This window comes from Enhydra lutris, unplaced genomic scaffold (genome assembly GCF_002288905.1).
Source record: "Enhydra lutris kenyoni isolate GAN:26980312 unplaced genomic scaffold, ASM228890v2 scaffoldscaffold106, whole genome shotgun sequence".
In the NCBI taxonomy this organism is placed as follows: domain Eukaryota; kingdom Metazoa; phylum Chordata; class Mammalia; order Carnivora; family Mustelidae; genus Enhydra; species Enhydra lutris.
The window spans coordinates 950,136-968,595 of NW_019154190.1; the positions used below are offsets into that span (position 1 = coordinate 950,136).

An 18,460-nucleotide genomic window follows, 5' to 3' on the forward strand; every position below is an offset into this window, starting at 1 on the left:
CCCCCCCCCCCCCCCACACACACACACTCATATACTCCATCCGGCACCCTCTCTCACCCCCATTCCCAAAGCCATCCTCTCCTTCCCACAAGGCAGTTACAACGGATCCATGACCGGGTCCAAAGCGTTTCTGAAAGACTGAACATCCCCCACACCCATAAGGCGCCGAGCACCTCATTCTATGCAGACAGGAACAGCAAAGCAGATCCCAAAAGCAGACTGAAATTCCCCTTTTGAAAGAATCTGTGGAAAATGGACTCAACTTACTCCAACACTTCCTATACTGCTCGGAGACGGTGCCAGGTCCCAGATGCGGCTGCCAGGCACTGGAGAGAGTCTAGGCTGCAGAGGCCGCACCCGGTGTTCCTGAAGCCAGCAGGAGCAGACTGTGCCCTCCTGGAAGTGCAAGCCTGTCCCAGCCTGGGAGCTTCAGCTCAGCACACCAGGGGTGCTCCTAACCTTGGAGAAGAGAAAGCAAGGGAACCAGCATGACCTAAGTCCCTGGACGCGGTAGATGTGGACACCTGCCGGTGAGGACTGCCGCACCTGGAGACAGACGATCGGGTCGAATTTCCCAGGCGTCCTGAAGACAACCCAGGAGGCCAGCGGACAAGACCGAGCCTTTGCAGGAAGGCGGGAGCGCTAACTCACCGCCAGTCGTGTGATGACCCTCACCTGGACACCGCTCACGCGGCACGGGCTCCGCAAGGGGCACAAGCGGGGAGCTGTAGGGAGAATGGCGGGTCCCGCAGCCTCGGAGCGCCGCACGGGCACGCTCAGCCGCAGGCGCAGACAGCGGGCACACAGAAGCGCTGAGCGCTGACTGTTGGCTGTGAAAGGGGAACTACAGCCGACCGCAGGGACACCAGCAGCCGCCGGGCCGCGGTGACTTCCGGGACCGCCCGGCTCCGCACCCCTCCCGTGCAGAACCCCCTTCCCGTGCGAGTCCGCGGCGGCACGGAAGGCGGCTGCCGGGCGCTGAGGAAATGGGAGGCGCGCAGAGCGCGGCGTGAAGTGCGCCGAGCCCCGGTACCGCCGAGCTCCGCACGCCGCACTCGTCCAGCTCCCGTCTCACCCGCCCCGCCCGCATGCCCGCCCGACAGTGCAACAAGTCCGCGAACCCGCGCAGACAGTCCTCCAGGAACCAGACCCCCACAACGAGGAAGGAAGGGTGCGCTCCGTGTCGACCGCGCTCAGGAAGCGAGCCCGACCGCAGCGGCTTTCCTCCGAGCCCCGCGCCGCCACCTCCCGCGCCCACGGCTGCTCCCACTCCGAACCCGGGACCCCGGCCCACGGAACAGGGATCCCACCGCGGCCATCGCGTGACCTTGGCGGCGTCCCGGTCCGCGGGTGCCGGAGACCCCGAGGCGGGAGCCCACGGCCCGACCCGGACTTCCGCGCGTCCACCCCGGCGGCGCTGGGGGCGCGAGGCCGCGGGGGTGGGGGGGAGATTCAGGGGCCGGCGCCGCCGCCGACCCCAGCCCCGGGCCCTGACTCCACGCAACCCCCCCCCCGGCCCCCGCCTAGCCCAAGCCCGGCCGGTCCCCTCCCCCGCCTCGGCCGGGCCTCCCCTTGACCCCCAGCCAATCCTCGACCCCCGGCCCAGCCCTAGCGCCCTCCGCCCCTCGACCCTCCACCCTCCACCCGCCCAGACCTCGCCTCGCCCGCCCCGCCTAGTTCCCCGGCCCGGCCCGGCCTCGGGCCTCCCAGGCGCAGCCTCCCGTCGGCCCCCGCCCGGCCCGGCCTCACCGACCCAACGCCGCCGCGGTGGGCAGAGCCTCGGCGGCCCGGACCTGTCCCCGCCGCCCGCCGCCCCGACCCCGTCCCATGGCTCCCGCCCGCCGCCTCACCCTCGGCGGCCGCGGCGAGGCTACTGCTCCGAGCCAGGCGTTGGTTTTGCTCCCACAAGATGGCGGCTCTGACGGCGGCCACGTCAGTGCCTGCTGCCGCGGGGGACGCTGGGGAACGGGGCGGACGCGCCTGCGGCCCCGCCTACTCCCCTCCGCAGGGCGCACGCGCAGACTCCGGGCTGGGGGCGGGCGCGCGGGACCAAGTCTCCGCTCCGCCCCGGGCCGCGCCCTCCCGCCCCCCTCCCGAAACGGAGTGCGCCTGCGCCTGCGCTGCGCTTCTCCTGGCACGCGCGGTGGTGGACCCGCCTGCCAATGTTGCAGATGGGGGTACTGAGGCGGGCGTGGGCGCGGCGGCTGGGGAAACGGTGCCTGTCCTCTCCCTGGCCAGCGGGCCGCGGTGGGTCTCTCCGGGCGCCCACCCCAGGTGTGGAAATTGTGACCACCACGCCGCCCCTGGCCCGCCGGAGGAGCCTCCCCCCGCCCACCCCGGGGGAGCACGTGGCCATCCAGTAGCACAGGCCGAGCAGGAGCCCTGCTGGGCGGGGGACAACGCTACCCCCGGGGTCGCCGTAAGCCCCAAATCTGGCGAACTGGAAGGAGGAGCCCCTTCCTCCTGGAAGCCTCCCTGGGCTGATCGGAAGGGAGACACGGACGAGTCCTCTCTCCACGGTTTCCAGGCTCAGGGCTTGGCTGAGGACCCCACGTAGGACCTTACTCTGGCCTCCTGCCAACCCGGACCCCCCCCTCCTTTCTGCCACCTGGTCTCCGTCCCCCCACTGTCGTGCTGCTTTGAGGGGTCCCACACCCGAGAAGTTTTTCTGAGACTGCTGGAGGGGCTGTCCAAACCCGTGTGTTGTAGGGGGCATAAAGCAAGGCCTTGCCCTGGGCCCAGGGGCCTGCCTGGCAGTGAAGTCCTGCCCAGCCCCCTCCTGTGCCCTCCTGCTCCCTGTGGGCAGGGCCCCCTCCCTTTCCTGGGGCAGCTGGGATCTGAGCAGCTGCCAGTCCTCAGGCCCTCCTCCAGCCTCATCTTCGGAGAGGCTGGTGGTCGCTTGACCCTGTCAGCCAGGGTCACAGCCCTGTGGACCCACCTTGCAGTCCCAGCTTCCCCCAGGTCTCACCACTTACAAACAAACCAGCTGGTGGTCTGCACCCCAGCATCTGCCCCCAAGGCCCTCCTCCCTCCCAGCTCCCAGCCCACCTCCGTGGGCCTGCTTGGGGTCTCTCCTGCCCTAAGTGTACAGCACATGCTCGTGCAAAGTGCCCTCCGGGGTCTGTATCTCCAGGGAGGGGCACAGAAGCTTCCAGAGGTGCTGGCTCCCCACCCGCGAGAGTCAATCCCCAATCTGCAAATGGTCACTGTGTCTTCAGAAGCTTTCTTTGAAATTTAAAAAAGTATGAGAAAATAGAGGCAGGAAGGAGTGTATGAAAAAAATAATTCCTGTGTACCTGTCCCTAGCTAAAGGAATTTACCTTCCTCTTGATCCTGTCCTTCCTGGGGGTAGGGGGCATCTCAGCCCAGGACGGACAGGTATGGGACACATCAGGGGAAGGATCCGTCGGAGCAAGGACGTGCCCGGTGGTTCCCTGGGGAAACTGAGGCCCAGGTGCTCACCTGGGCTCCCTCCCCCTCTTCCCTGGGGTTGGGAACGGGACACCCTGGGGATAGAAGATGAAGACGGCGCCTGTCCAGCTTCTGCCAGGAGAGGGCAAGGTGAGCTGTCTAGAGGCCTCCGGCCCAGACTCTCACCTCCAGCCTGACCTCCAGTAGGGGGCCTGGTGGCCTGGTGGGGGCTTGGGGTCAAGCTCCTCTCCTTCAGCGGTTCCCAGGCTGAAGGCCAGGTCAGACGCAAGGATGCTGGACAAGAAGGAACTGAAGGGCCGGCTGGAGCAAAGGGGCACAGGCAGGAGAGGGGGTGTAGGGGGTGTAGGGGTTGTGGGGGGAGGAGCTACTCCCTCCCTGAGGGTCTCCTGCTCTGCACATGGCCCCTGGCATTGTTCACGGTGGCTAGGCATGCTCTGGGGAGGCCTGGAGGCTGGGATGGAGGCCCTTGGAACTTGGCCTCCAGCAAGCCACTTGCCAGACCTTCACTCTTCCGCCAGCCCCACCCTGTCCCCAGGATGCTGGTACTTTGCGGCTTCCAGCTGCTGTCTTGGGTTCCTCCAGGTGACCACTTAGCTAAGGCCCTCAATGGCCAGCACCTCCTGGCCGGAAGTTTCATCCCCTCTAAGCCTTCCTGGGACAGTGTGGTTCCCAGAGGGGACCCGAGACAAATTTCTGTCCAGACAGGTGGGGCCCTACATCTCCCTCTGCTCAGCTCCCTTCTCCGGCAGGCCCACCCCCAGAGGCCCCCGATCCTGTATGGCCCTCCAGGGGCCATACCCAGGCGGTGAGAATTACGGCCAGTTTGAGGACAGGGGCCCAGCCCCCACACTCACACCTTGTTCCCTGCCCCACCCAAGGGCTGCCCTGCCTCTTGTTCTGGGCCTGGGCCAGGAGCCAGCCAAGCCTCGACTCTGCCAGAGTCCCACGGTTGGCAGGGGAAGGGCTGGCCCATGTCCGCAAGGCAGCTGAGAGGCAGAATGTGGGCCACAGCCCCGTGTCAACATGGAGAGGCCTGTGTTACCTCGGCCCTTTGAACATCCCCGTTCTCCCCATACTGGCACCTGCCTCAGTTTCGCCATCTTATATCAGCCTCTCTCCCTGCACCGCTACTGTGTCCTCCTCACCCCAGCCCAGCTTGTGGGGCTCCTTCTCATTGCTGATGGGCTGGAAATGTTCCCAGCCGGGCACTTTGCTCCCTCTGTCCGGGGGCGGGGGCCCCTGCCTCCCCCATGTGGGCACTGCAGTCCTCCCTGGCAGGCCAGCTCCGCAGGGCAAGGGCATTCCCCGCCTGGCTCTCAGCCTTGCTTCATGCCTGAGGATGAAGCAGCCAACAGGGTGCCCCGGGGTCAGCAGGTATGGCATGGGGGCGCCGAGAAGCGCGCCTTTGCCCGACAGATAGCATTTTCTGCATTCTGTGTGCACTCGGCCTCATTCCCAAAGAGTGGTGTGTGCAGGACCTATGATTCTGGGGACAACAGAAACCTCCCTTCCATGCCCCACTGTAGCTGCTGCAGCAGCCGGTGGACAGTTTCTGCTCCCCACATGGGTGCACTTGGGGAGGGCATCAGCCCATCACTGCCTCGTCCCCCTGGAGCAGACATGCCCATGGGTCCTTCTGGAAAGTGCTTCCTGTCTGTGGCACCTAGCCTTTGGGGGTGTGAGTGGAATGCAGTCAGCAGGAGGGACGCACTTGGAGGTGCTCGGTCTGGGGAGTTCTGATGGCCCTGGGCACCTCTTATCATCCTGTGGAGCTATGAGACAGCTGTCACCCCTGAGGTCACCTGTCACCCCTGACATCATGTGCCCAGGAAGTGTCTCAGCTTTGGAGAACTGGCTGGGTTCCTCTTGGAACCGTGCGTCATTTATTGGAGGCACTAATTCAACCTCGTTGTGAGGCAGGGCCCAGTCCTCCAGTGTGTTGGGGTGGAGACCCAGACCCACGGCAGGCCCTACACCTGCTGCTCTCAGATCCCCCTCCTTCCTCAGAACCATGTCCTTAGTCTGCCTGCTCCCGTGTCAGCCCTGAGGCCTGCCCCCATTCCCCAGGGTGGTTAGGATGGGGTCTCTGGGGTCTGCCTGGCCCGGGCTGGCCCCCACCCCAGTCAGCAATGGACGTGTGTGATGGACTGAACAGCTAATCCCACCCGGCTAGTGGGAAGGGCCAAGTCTGCAGCTAGAAGGATTCAGATCCACCAGATAAACGCATGCAGGATGCCGGGAACCAGCAGGGGAGTTGTTTCCATCATCGGGCTGTGTGGACAAAGGGGCCCCCACACCTAGAGTGGCTCCCTCTGCAGGTGTATCTGTCTGCATTCCCCAGAGGACAGGGAAAGGCACAGATGGGATGAGGGTGTCCCGGGCACTGGCTCATACAGCTCCGGAGACGGGGAAGTCCCAGGATCTGCTGTCCGCAGGCTGCAGACGCAGGAAGGCTGGGTGTCCCAGAGCACCGCAGAATCATTCACTCTCCCTTTGCCTTTCTTGCCAGTCATATGCCTGGGGGCTGTGACTCCCTCGGTCTACAGAGCCAGACGCTCATCTCTCTGGGACAGCCTCGCAAGACACACCCAGGAAGGCCACAGCACCTCCAGTGGGCGTCAGATGACACAAAGTTACCATGGCAACAGGGCTGGGGGGGACTCTGGGCAGAGCCGCATCCTTGCCTGGGCAGGGCTCCGGGTTACCCAGCCCAGAGATGGGGGAGCGGTCCTCCACCCAGTTCCGGAGTATGTCCCACCCCCAGCGTCCATCCTCGCCCATGGAGAGTGGCCAGGGCGCCTGTCTGCTTGGCACCCTGGACTCCAGCCCCACTGGCCATTGGGCCCAGGTCCCAGGGGAGACCAGTCCTTGCTCCGATTCTGCTGGGGACAGCCAGCCTGTCCTAGGGTCTGAGAATTCGCCCACCCCTCCTCCTCCACGGGAGAGGAAGCCGAGGTCCAAGGACAGGACAGGCCGCCCCAGTGACCAGTGGCTTCTCTGGGAAGAGCCATGGCGAGTGGACAGCGTGGTCCTGGCATTCTCCCGAGCTCTTTTTTTTTTTTTTTTTTTTTTTTTAGGTTTTTTTTTTTTTTTTTTTTTTTTTTTTTTTTAGGATTTTATTTACTTATTTGACAGATAGAGAGAGATCACAACTAGACAGAGGGGAAGGCATAGAGAGAGGGAGAAGCAGGCTCCCTGCTGAGCAGAGAGCCCAATGTGGGGCTCAATCCCAGGACCCTGAGATCATGACCTGAGCTGAAGGCAGAGGCTTAACCCACTGAGCCACCCAGGCACCCAGATTTCATGTATTTCTTTAGAGAGAGAGAGAGAGATAGTGCACAAGCAGGGGGAGCGGCAGGCAGAGGGAGAGGAAGACGTGAGCTCCCTGATGCAGGACTCGATCCCAGGACCCCGAATCTACGACCTGAGCCCAAGGCAGACGCTCCATCGACTGAGCACCCCCGGCGTCCCTCTCCTGAGCTTTTGAATTCGCAGCTCATTGATTCCGTGAGCTCTGGGACACGGATACACACCTGTGCCTACCCCAGGACAGCCCACCCCACTGCTGAGGTCCAAGCCTTTCCCCCGCAGCAGCGTCTTTGGGCTGCCCTCGCACCTGTGCTGTCCCCCACCCTCAGACGGAAGTTTCCGTCTGGGGAGCTGCGGGTCACTGCCTCTGTGGCTCCACACTGACCCACCAGAGAAAGGAGGCAGCTAGGAATCAGGGACACCCTGGGCACACCTACTGGCCTGGCCAGGCAAGGCTCACCTACTGGGGACCACAGAGTTGAGCCCTACTCCTCTGACCGGTCTTCCTTGGCCTCCTGGGCCTCACCGTCCACAGGTCAGCTCCCCTCCTCACCCCTTAATTACCTTGTCGGGGGGCAGATGATTCTGGCCCTCCCCAGGGCACCTCCTGGCACCCCTGCCTTCCCACCTTCAATAAAGTCCCAAGCCTGCCTCTCTTCTTGGGGGCCCCGGAGGAGAGAGGGGCCTCTCCCATTTCCAAAAGAGCCCTCCCTTGTTTGCTGCAGCTGGGGTGTGTTTGGGACACCAGGGAGTGGTCCCTGGGCCATCAGCAGGGCCCGTGTCAGAGCTCCGGGCTCTGGGAACCAACCTTGCCATGTCCCACCAGGGACACAGATCTGCTGCACCCTGTGGGGCGGGCGCAGGAGCCCAGACTCCCAAGCTCTCCGGGGGTGCCGGGGCCTGGGAGTGCAGCCAGGCCGGGCAGGGAGCCAGCTCAGCATCGAGCAGCTGCATGTCTTGGGATGGCATGGGGGAGCTCCCATCCCGGAGGCGTGCAGGAGGAGGCCGTGGGTTTTCAGCACATGGGAGCTGGCATCAGGTAAAGCTTGCTCCAAGTGAGCTAGAGCTAAGATTCCATTATCTTGTGTGTAGAAGAAGGTCTGAGGTGGGAGAGGCGTGTGCTGTTTAGTGAAAGACCTTCCTTTTGTCCTTGGAGGAAATGGGGGCAGACCCTGTTTGGTGAGGGTCTTGTCTGGACACAGTCAGCCGGGGTGGGAGACCTGAGGGGTGGCTGGGAAGGGCCTGGCACCCAGCGAGGTGGTGGGGAGGGGAGGGAGGAAGGGGCCAGGACCCCACAGGTCTGGCTGGGGGACAGAGCATGGGAGGGGTACAGCCCCAGACTCCACCAGGAGGAAGCTGTTCTCTTGAGGTCCACTCCCCAGGTTGGAGGGGGCTGGTGCCTGGGCCCTGTGTCTCTGGTCCTTCTCCCCCATTTAAGTCCCAGATAGAGGGCAGTGGGAGGGAGGGCCCTGCCTACTGGGAGGCCCAGAATGCACTCAGGATTCTGAAATCCCTGGCCACGGGCCCAGACCATCTGGCCCCATCCCCCCGGAGCTGGGAGAGATAAGAGGCACCCTCCTGATGCCTTCAGGGGAACAGGGCCCTGCGACACGCTGCTGGCAGACTCCTGGTCTCCAGACCTGGGAGAGGACACAGCCTGCTGTCCTGAGTCCCCACACTGGTGGTGACTGGGCTACTGCCAGCCCCAGGACCTTGGGCAGGTTTCTTCCCTCGATCAGCTGGGACACAGGGTTGAAACGGTGGGGGCCCTTGGGATGCCCGTCTCTCTTCTCTGGGCCTGTGCACGTGGGGTCTGACACAGCAGCTGCAGGGTGGCTGACCTCTTGCCATGGGTATTGCAAAACTGTGCCAGGAAAGATGGCTCCCAGACCCCATACGGGGGCGGGGGGCGGTGGGCAGCAGCCTCAGTAGCACCTGTCGGGACGCATGAACTCTCTCAGGGACCCACACATGTCTCCCGTGCTGCCCCTCCTGCAAAGCCAGGGCGCAGAGACCACAAGTAGAATGGGGGGTCATGGGGGTCAGGGCCCTGTCCAAAGCCCCAGGTAAAGCTGACAGCCTCTCCCTCCCTGTGCCCATGGCTCTCTGCCGCCTGACACCCCCCAGCTCATTCCAGTGTACAGGTCTCTGCACTTCGGCCCCCAGAGCTCCTCAACTCTGCCCAGGCTCCTGCCCCAGGGCCTTTGCACAGGCTGCCCACCCTCAGGAGATCTCCCTCCCTCCCTCGTGGGGCTGTGCTCATCCCGTCCTGCCCCTGTCTGCCCCCAGCTCTGCTCTCTTCCCTTGCACATGACACACTGGATGCATTTATTTGTTTTGCTTTTTGTCCCCCACTGACAGGCAGGGCCTTTGCAGTGGACATGCTATAGATGCTCGCTGAGTGCTTGTTTGCTGCCCCAGGGCAGAGGACCCAGAAGCCGGGCGGCTTTCGGGGCAGCCAGCAGGCTCCGAGAGGGGCCACACACAGCAGACAGGGCCTCAGGCCCTTGGGGTGGCTGGGCAGAAGGCAGGCGGGCCTCCCTGTGCGTGGCTGCAGAAGGCAGACCCCGGCCCCTCCAGCCTGATCCCAGAGCCCCATTCCGGCGGCGGTCAGGTGGGGGCGCTCCTGCCCCAGCCACTGCCTCCTGTTCCGCCTGGGAACTCTCCACGCTTTAATTAAAACCCGCCCCTCTGCCTGACCCCACTCTGCCACCACATTCTCCACTTAATTGGGCCCCTTCGGAGCGGCCGAGGTTAATTAAAAAGCCCAGCTGAAGGCATCCCAGCTGAAGGCATCCCAGCTGAAGGCATCGTGGTGTCCTGGCATCAACTGCAGTGCGGCCCGGGCGCACACCCCACCTGGACCCCCAGAGGGCGCACCCCCCCATCACATCCACCCCCTCCTCCCCACCCCCATGCCGCCTGTTGCCCCACCCGGGCCCCTGGGTTTGCCTCCTTACAGCTCACCCCTCCAAGAAACCCTGAGACCCTGAGTTTCCGGCCTCAGCAAGAGGGCAGGGCTGGTGGGGACCCCGGCCGACCCTTACTCGCTCCTGACCCCAGCCCGGGGTCCAGATGCTGCTTCTGACTCCAGGACGGGTTGTTCTATCCTCTGCAGCCCCAACCCTCCCCTGCAGGCCCAGCTGTGCCCCTGAACATGGGGAGCCCCTTTCCTGGGAGGTGGGGGGAGTCTGAGGGCTCTTGCTCCCCCAGTGTGTTCAGGGGACTGGGTGTCCCACGAGGGGTGCCAGACGCAGGGAGACCGGGGGCCTCTGAGGCCTGCCAGGTGAGAAGCCAGTGACGTCGGCATCTGGGAACCAAGCCTTCCAAGGCCTGGCTGCAGAGAGGGAGGCTGTACCATGGGCTGAGGGAGGCCCAGTCCATGACAAACCTGGCCTTGTTTGGCCACTGACAGGAGGACAGAAGGTCAGAGTATCATGCTGCTGCCCGCAGGATGGCCGCCTTCCTGCACGCCCAGAGCCTGGGCCCCCAAGTAACATGCAGGGTCCAGGCCTGGAGGCCCCAAGTGGCGCTGGGCTGGGTCTTGGGGGAGCCCGAGCAGGCATCTAGGCTCTGTTAGGAGGCCTGGTATTGCTTATGGTTGGAGAGAAATTGCCCCTCCTTGACTGCTGAGAAAAATCCAGAAGGAAGCACTAACCGTGGACCAGACCTGGAGACGGAGGGCACAGCTGCAGCCAGACAGCTGCCGAGGGAGCCCTGGGGAAGTCCTGCTGGGTTTTCCGAGCCCAGGCGCGGCCGCACTCCCCTTAACCTGTGGGCCTGCTCAGGGACCCCGGACCCCCATGGGAGGGGACACAGGAAGTCAGCATGTCCCATCTCCACCTCACCAGTGGGCCTGGGCCTGGCTCGGCTCACAGCTGAGGGTCAGGCCAGGGGAGCCGCTTGCCCCAGACTTAGGAACACATCTCAGCTCCTTCTACCCAGCTGTGACAGGCCGTGGGACAGGGAGAGACAGAGAGCAGGTCAGAGCCTCCTGAGCCTGTGTCCTAGCCTGAGGCCTCCCACATGCGCTCTGTGCAGCCCCACCTGTGGTGCTCTGCCTCACACTGCCCCCACCTGTCTCGTTCCTGTGGGCATGGCACCTGTGGCTCCCCACCACACCTGTTACCCTCCCAGCTGTCTGCTGCTGGACTGCACCCCTGTGGCTCTGAGAGGACGTGAAGGCCCTGGAGGGCTGAGCTGTGTGCTAGTGAAGGCCACATGCCCTGTCAGTCCAAGCTGCTTGCTGGGCCCAAGCCCCATCGGTTCCCTAACCCCCGCACCCCTCCAGGGCCAGCTGCCAAGCAAGTGCTGGCAGAACTAGGGGCTGCGGGCCCAGCAGGTGCCCAGCACTCTGCCAGGTGGGGGACTTGGAGCTGAGGGGCTCAGGTGCTGGTCAGGCACCTGTTGCGGCCCGTGCGGGGGTGTCCGGGAGCCTGGGTGGGCTTCCCCGTCCCCACACTGGAGGACGTAGTCTAACCCTTCATCCTACCTGAGACCGACCCCTGACCTTGGACCTCAGGAGCCCTGGACACAGCCCCTCCCTAGTGGGCTCCTAGGGCAGGAGAGACCTAGTGTGCGGACCTGTCCTTACTTTGCTGTTACCTCTGAGGGGCTTGGACAAGGCCTGTTTCTCTATTTGCAACGCAGCTGTCCTTCTGAGACTCGGGCATCCTTCCTCAAAGCCACCTTCTAGGGAGGCTTATGGAGGAAGCCACAGGGCTGTTCCCCGGTGGGTGTATGCACCTGAGACCCCCAGCATCACGGCAGGGCCAGCTCACGCTGAGGCCACGCTCTGCTGGTCCCCAGATAAGGGGGTGTCCCTCTGCAAAGCCCCGAGGCCAGTACTGTGGTTCATTTGGGCCATGGCCTGCCTGGGGCTGGGGCTGGGGAGGGGGCATCTGTTGGGAGCTGGGTCTTGAGGTTAGCAGAGAACTGGGCCCTTGGAGCCAGGAAGGGTGTCTGTGGTGGAGCAGTGGAGGCAAGGCTGAAGAAAGGCTTGGCGGGGGTGGCGGTGGGGGGGACACTGCAGGTGGGACCCAAGGTCATGACTTAAGGGCTCAGCTTTCCTTAGGACTCTGCTGAGGGCCCCTGGTGTCATGCCCTGCCTGGTGTCAGTTTCTCCACCGTAGGTCAGAAGACCCACTTCAGCTCCGGGGTGGGGCGGGGATCAGACTGCAGCAGCTGTAGGCTGAAACACACGCTCCACCCTGTGGACACTGGGGAGCTATGGAATGTTCTAGAGCAGAGGAGGTGCTGGCTCTGGGCTGTGTGAGCAGGAAGGCTGCCTGTCACATGTCCTCAGCTCCTGAGATTCTGGTCCAGGCCTGTGAATTTCAAGGACCCCCCGCCCAGGCAGGGGGATTTATGGGGTTACCGATCAGGCTTCCTGCCTTGCTTCACTGCAGGGCATGGGCTGGCAGGGCTGTGTCTAGCAGGAACCCTGTGGACCAGAGACGGGGGCGACCCCGTGGACTGGATGGGGGAGGCCCCGTGGACCGTGGGCGGGGGAGGGGGCTCAGATGTGCTGGGGGTTGTGCATAGGCTTGCCTATATCTCTGTGTCCGGCTCTCCGCTGAGGGTCAGGCAGGAGGGGAAGTGCCCTTGTCTCCCAAACCTCGAATCCCACTACTTACTCTCTTGCGTGAAGGCTCGGGCCGTCCCACGTTCCTGTCTTCCGTGGGGCAGATGGCTGCTGGTCTGAGGAGGGCAGTGTGTCTGTGTCCACAGTCCTGACTTTGCCTTCAGCACTTGGAGGAGGCTGAAGGGGTGGGGGAGGCCTGGCCTGGGAAAGGACAGGAACTGGGTTGGAAGCAGGGGTGCTCTGGGGAGCTGGAGGGTCAGGGCAAGACTTCAGAGCTCCTCTTTGGAGGTACCTCTCTGTTGAGGAAGTCTCACCTCCTCCTAGAAGCCCCCCAAGGTTACCTGCAATGTGCCACGTATCAGCCAGCTCCAGGCAGCCAAGAATCCAGCTGGAAGGACGCAGTGCCAGTCCCCCGCTTGGATGGGCAGCCTCCTCCTTCAAAGTAGGGGGGAGGAAGTCACCCCCAGAGTGGGACCGCCCCGTCTCTGCCCTCCTACGGCCTCCCCCCAGCCGGCGTGTTTGGGTGGACGAGTCCTGGTCCTCACACCATAAACACCAATTTGCAGGGCCCCGAGAGGCAAATGACTGTTTACTGTGTGCTCCAGAGACTCAAATAAAAAAGGGAGCGAGAGGGAGACGTGATCGAGGTGCTGGCTTAGAGCTAAACGTCAATTAGCACCTTCTGACTCGCTCCTGTCCCGGCTGCCAGGCGGGTGGTGGCGGCTCCCTGGCTGGGGCCCTCCCAGGGCTGCCCCGGGGCCCTGGGCACCCTGCCTGGTCCTGGGGCTGCAGGGACGGACTCTCAGATGTGTAGGAGGCCTCAGGGGCCTGATCAGGGTGCTGGAGCCCTAGAAACCACGGCCCAAGTTTGCCTCCTCTGGAAGACTTCCCAGGTGACCCAGAAGGCAGTGAAGGGGCTGCCATCATTCAACCCTCCAGGGCCAAGGTCACCGGGAGAGGTGAGGGGCAGGTCAGATGGGAGGGTCATCTGTCAGCGGCAGGGACAGGGAGGAAGGAAATGGGGTGACCATCCCTTCATAAACTCACACTGGGGAGGGCAGCCTCACCCAACAGGACTCAGTTTACCCGTTGGTGCCTATGAACACAAGGGCGAGATGGGAGGGACACCACCCCGTCCTCCCCCAGCCGCGGACGGTGTCCTTGGAGGTCAGGTGCAGTCCACACTGAGCGTACCCGGCTTGGGGGGCAGCACCTGGTTGGGGCCAGAGGCCAAGGGGCTTCCAAGAGGAAGGTGCTGACCACCAGGCAGAGATCCCAGAAGGCCCTGTCCTTGGGGTGGCATGAGGGTTTCAGGAAGGGAGATGGGATTTCAACAGTGAAACAGATGGCAAGAGGGCTGAGCAGGTCAGGGAAAACCTCAGGCTTGGGGTGGGGGAGAATGGTGTAGCAGAGAGCAGAGGGAGTGGGGCCACTACCAGGCTAAAAGACCAGACCCTAAAACAGACTGTTTCTCATTCAGACTCCAGGTCAGGGTCTCATCCCTCAGACCAGATCCCAGGGCAGAATCGTGATACCCAGATCAAACCCCAGGGCAGGGCTGTGCCCCCTATGCCAGACCCCATAACAGAGTCATGTCTCCAGACCAGACCTCAGGCAGAGTCATATCCCCAGATCAGACCCCAGGACAGAGTCATGTCCCCAGACCGGACCCTGGGCAGAATCACAATCCTCAGACCAGACCCCAGGGCAGGGCCCTGTCCCCCAGGCCAGACCCTAGGACAGAGTCATGTTCCCAGACCAAACCACATAGTAGGACCGTGGACCCTAGACAAGGGGCAAAGACACAGCCAGTGGGGTCTTGAAGCCTGTCCAGCCCAGGCTCTGATGAGGGGCTGGGGGTCATCATCATGCAGGGCCTGGGGACAAGGTATGTATTTGGGGGGGGAAGTGTGGGCTTAGCCCTCGGCACCAGGCTTGGGGACCCAGAGCTGGCCCTGCACCTGCTGTTCTGGGAAGTCCCTAACCCTGGGACATTCTGGCCCTGCATAGGACAAGGAGCCAAAGGGAGGAAACTGAGGCCTCAGGATCCAGAAAGTGGGAGTCTGGGGGAGGGAGAGCTGGTGGGTGTTCAGAGGAGGGGGCCAGTCACACCCCTTCCAGGACTTCAAAGCTGCTGTTCTGGGAGTGTGAGATTTGCAGGGGGCTGAGCCAAGGGGGGCCTGGTGGGGTGAGGCCCCATGACCTCCGGGCCTTTAATATGGTTATTCCTCTCCTGTGTCAACTACCTGCGAACAGGCCCACCGGGGCCCATTTCCTCCCTCTCCGGGGAGGCAGGAGGGGCTGTAAACTCCCTGGAGAGGCGAGGGGCCAGGCCCGGCGGTCCTGCTCTGCCTTCTGAGTGGGGGGCTGGGACAGGCTGCAGAGGGGGTCTGGATGGGGTATTCCACAGCAGCAAAAGCCTGGAGCAGAGAAGCCCTGGGGAGAGCCCACTCTTGCTCCAGAGGGAAACTGAGGCCGGCTAGCAGAGTGGAGGGTTTGGGCTCCTCATTCGCTCGGACCCTTTCCAGCCCCCTAGCCCATACAGCAGGCCGGCCCGTGGCCCCATCCCGGCCCCCTTCTGGCAGTGTTCTGCCCCTCTCCGTCCTGCAGCCGTGGACAAGTGACACCATCTCCACGGTGGTCTTGCTCCCAGGCCCTCAGGGGGCTCATGCCCGGCACCTGGAGGCCAGAGTCTGCCCAGGTCTGTCACATGCTGTGTGTCCTCAGACAAGCTCCTGGCCTCTCTGGGCCCCTGGGGGACAGAGCCTGGATGCCAGGGGTTTGCCATCCTGTGACACAGAGGTATGGGGCCAGACAGGCTGAATGCACCTCTGGTCAGCCCCCCAGGGTGGCACACCTGCTCTCCCTCTGTCCGTCCTCCCTCGTGGCCTCCCACCCCACCCACCTGTCTAACCCTTTCATCTGTGGCTCCCTCGGCACCTGGGTCTCAGCAGGTGCCAATTAGGGTGGCTCCTGCCTTGGCCCTGACTCAGAGGTGCTTGAGGCCGCGCTGTGTGCCATGGACGGAGCCCAAGGGTGGAGTCGGGCACTCCCCCCCGCCCCCCATCCAGGGCCTGACCCTGGGCAGTGTCCTGTCCGACTTTGCAGCCCAGGCTGGCCTGCAGGCTGCGCTTGAAGCTCCCCCAGGGTACTCGGCCAGGAGACCTGGTGCCTGGTGCTCCTGCCTCAGCCATGGCTCCTGCTCCGAGCATCTGCCCACAGCCCACTTGGTCTAGCAGTCCCCTGGGGCCCCAGTGCAGAGTCCCCAGCACAGGGGGCAGCCCAGCCAGGAATGGGCTTGGTGGGAGAGCAACCAGCATGAGGCCATGGCCTTGGGGTCCAATATGGGAGGGTCAGCCATGATTTGGGGTGTGATGGGTGGGGTACTGGAGTCCAGGGCCCAGGGTCTGGGTCCCGTTCTACTGCCCCACTGGGCCCCATCCTGCTCTGTCTTCAGTGGCTGGGAGACTCCAAGGAGGAAGACCAGTGTGGGTGGGAGTGGATGGAGGAGAAGCCTGGGCTGTCCCAAGGAGCAAGGCCACAACCATCCCCCACCCCAGACCTGCATTTGCCTTCCTGGTCCCTCAGTGCAGACCTACTCCACACCCTCTCATGGCTCTCCCAGCACAGGGCTCTTTTGGATTGGATATCCGTGTCCGCACTAGGTCTGCACTTCTTGTCCAGGATCCCCTCCCTGCCCTGGGTCTGTGCCTCCTTGTCTAGGACCCCCTCCCTTCCCTGGGTCTGTGAACTCTTGTCCCCTGTCCAGGACCCCCTCCATTCCCTGCATCCATATCCCCTATCCAGGATCCCCTTCCTTCCCTGGGCCTTTGCCCCCGTCCAGGACCCCTGTCCAGCCAGCTGTGGCTGTCTGTCCGCAGAGGGTGACTCTTCCTCCCTGTGCTCTTTGAGAAGCCATGGGGCCCTGACTCCCATTGCCAGCTGTCTGCACTGGGCTTCTTTCCCTCTGCCCTGGTGAGACCTCCTCCTGCCTGTCCCTGGCCCACTCCCTTCCAGCAAATGGCCCCTGCAGGGTGAGGGCTGGGCCTTCAGCCCTCAGCATCCTGGTCATCTTCCTCCCCTCCCCCACAGAGACCAGCCTATCCCTCCCACCCCTGACTCCTCAGCCCTCTCCTTCCCTGTAGGTTGGTCTGACTGGATATCAGGGCAGGGCACAGAGCTGGGGCACCGAAGGGCAGAGAGAAGAGCAGGGACCCTGCACCTGGCTTGGAGAGGTGATGGTGCGGCCTCAGTTTCCAGAGGCTGCAGTCAACCCTGTACACTCCACATACTCCTGGATCACCATGGAGGGGCCGTGGGAGACTTCAGCCAGCAGGGCACCTTGCTTGTCCTGGGGGCTCTCCCTGCCCGGCCAGGAAAGGCAGGTAGGGGGCTCCCAAAGGCAGGGCTAGCCCATCCCCACCCTGAGGTCCTGAGCATGGTGCCCACCATACACTTAGAGGCTGCTGAGTCCTGCCAAGCCTTGCACACTAGTTATGCCCTGCCACAGAGGGAAGGCCAGGCAACCGGGCTTGGCTCTGACCCCAGGCCTGAGCTGGATGAGAACAGGGAGGAGACTCTGGGAGATCCTGGCCCCACGTGGTGGCTCTCTCCCAGTAAGTGATGTCCCTATGGCCTTCACGCTGGATTCCACCACATGAGCTGTAACTTCTGTGGGCCTTGGCCAGAGGAGGCCAGGCCCAGAAGAGCCGCCTGAGATCCAGGCTCTGTCTGCGCTGGCCAGGCCTGGGTTGAGGGGCTGTGTCTTACCTCCCGGCCAGGCCAGGCTCTTGGAAAACCCTGGGCAGGGCCACGAGGGGGACCCCATCTCTTTCCCTGGTGACCCTCCCCCTTTCCCTGGACTTCTGGCCTCTGGGGGCCACAGCAGAGGCCCCGGGGGTCCTCCTGTCTTGGCCCATGGACATCTCCCCTCCCAGAGGGCCACCACCCATCCAGCCCCTGCACCTCACCAACCCCCTGCCAAAAATCCAGTACAATCCAGTCTCGTTTCATAGTTTCTTCTTTGTTTTTTACTTTCCCCCCAATTGTTTGCAACTCACAAGCTATGACTGCAATGATTTCTTTCATAGAAAGAAAAGGAAAACAACAACAACACAGCTGTTTGTCTTGCTCCAGTGTATGGTGGCTGTAGCAGCATTGGAAATAACATTAAAACCACAAATGCAGAATTCCAGGCCGAGGGAGGTGGTGTCCCCAGAGGCGTGCAGGTCATGGTGCCGCACCGTTTGCTCCCCCTGCCTGGGCGAGTGTCCTCCGGCCAGGGCTGAGAAACATTTCACAGTGGCAGAGGCTGGGCAAGGAGAGATCTCTGCCTGGCAGCCACCGGGGGGAGGTCCCTCCGCCTCCTGTTCCCAGGCAGGGTGGATGAGTCAGAAGGAGAGGAGCCACCAGCCACAGACTCCTGGACACCACAGCCACAGCAGCAGGCCTGGGGGTGGGGGGGTCAGTCCTGGCCATGGGGGGGGGGGGGGGGGGGAGACCCCCCTCTGGGGACCGAGGGGCCTTCCCCCGCAGCATGGGTGTGGACTCACCCTCCCAACCCTCCCCAACAACCCAACCCAAATCGAAGTGAGCCTAGGAGGCAGGGGGGAAGGCAGGCCAGGCGGTGAGACTTTCCATCAGTGGCAAAGTAGAGATCTGGGCTGGTCAAGCCAAGGAGGGGGCCTGGGGTGGTGCTGCGCCACAGGAAGAGGGCCCAGGGGTCCGAGGCCAGGGCGCACAGCAGCAGGGGCAGGGCCAGGCCTCTGGGTCCAGGCCCCTCTGCGGCTGGGCCCCACGTGCTTTCCCCAGGCAAGACTGGTTCAATCCCGTCCAGGTTCCTGGTGGGGTGACGGCTCTCTGGTCGGGCTCCTGGTCGGGGCTCCTGGTTGGGGCTACGGCAGACGCCCAGCTGACGGAGGAGTGCCACAAGGCCTCCAGACCCCTTAACTGTCCCGGAGCACCCGACTTGGAGGCTGGATCACAGGGCCTAGAGGAAGGGCTGGGAGGAGATAGGCAAGCCTGCAGGGTCTCCGCTCCGCGCAGGCCAAGTGGCTTGAAATCTCACAGGTGTGCTGGTGGGGAGGAGGACGGCCGCTGGGAGCCCGTCCCCATAGTTGACCCCTCCCCACGCGG

The 18,460-nt window shown here is 63.5% G+C and overlaps 1 protein-coding gene across 2 annotated transcripts in view; it reads right to left on the bottom strand.

Annotated features, from left to right (window-relative positions):
- Positions 1-1,920, bottom strand: part of LOC111139405 (ADP ribosylation factor 1) — a 13,997-nt gene extending 12,077 nt beyond the window's left edge. The window contains exon 1 of one of the 2 annotated variants that reach the window (XM_022491649.1): positions 1,851-1,920. The gene's annotated coding sequence lies outside the window, so the exon portion shown is untranslated. Of the gene's footprint in view, positions 1-267; positions 331-1,850 lie in introns of those variants that run through there. The other variant, XM_022491650.1, reaches the window with a different exon arrangement.
- Between the last annotated feature and the right edge of the window lie 16,540 nt (positions 1,921-18,460).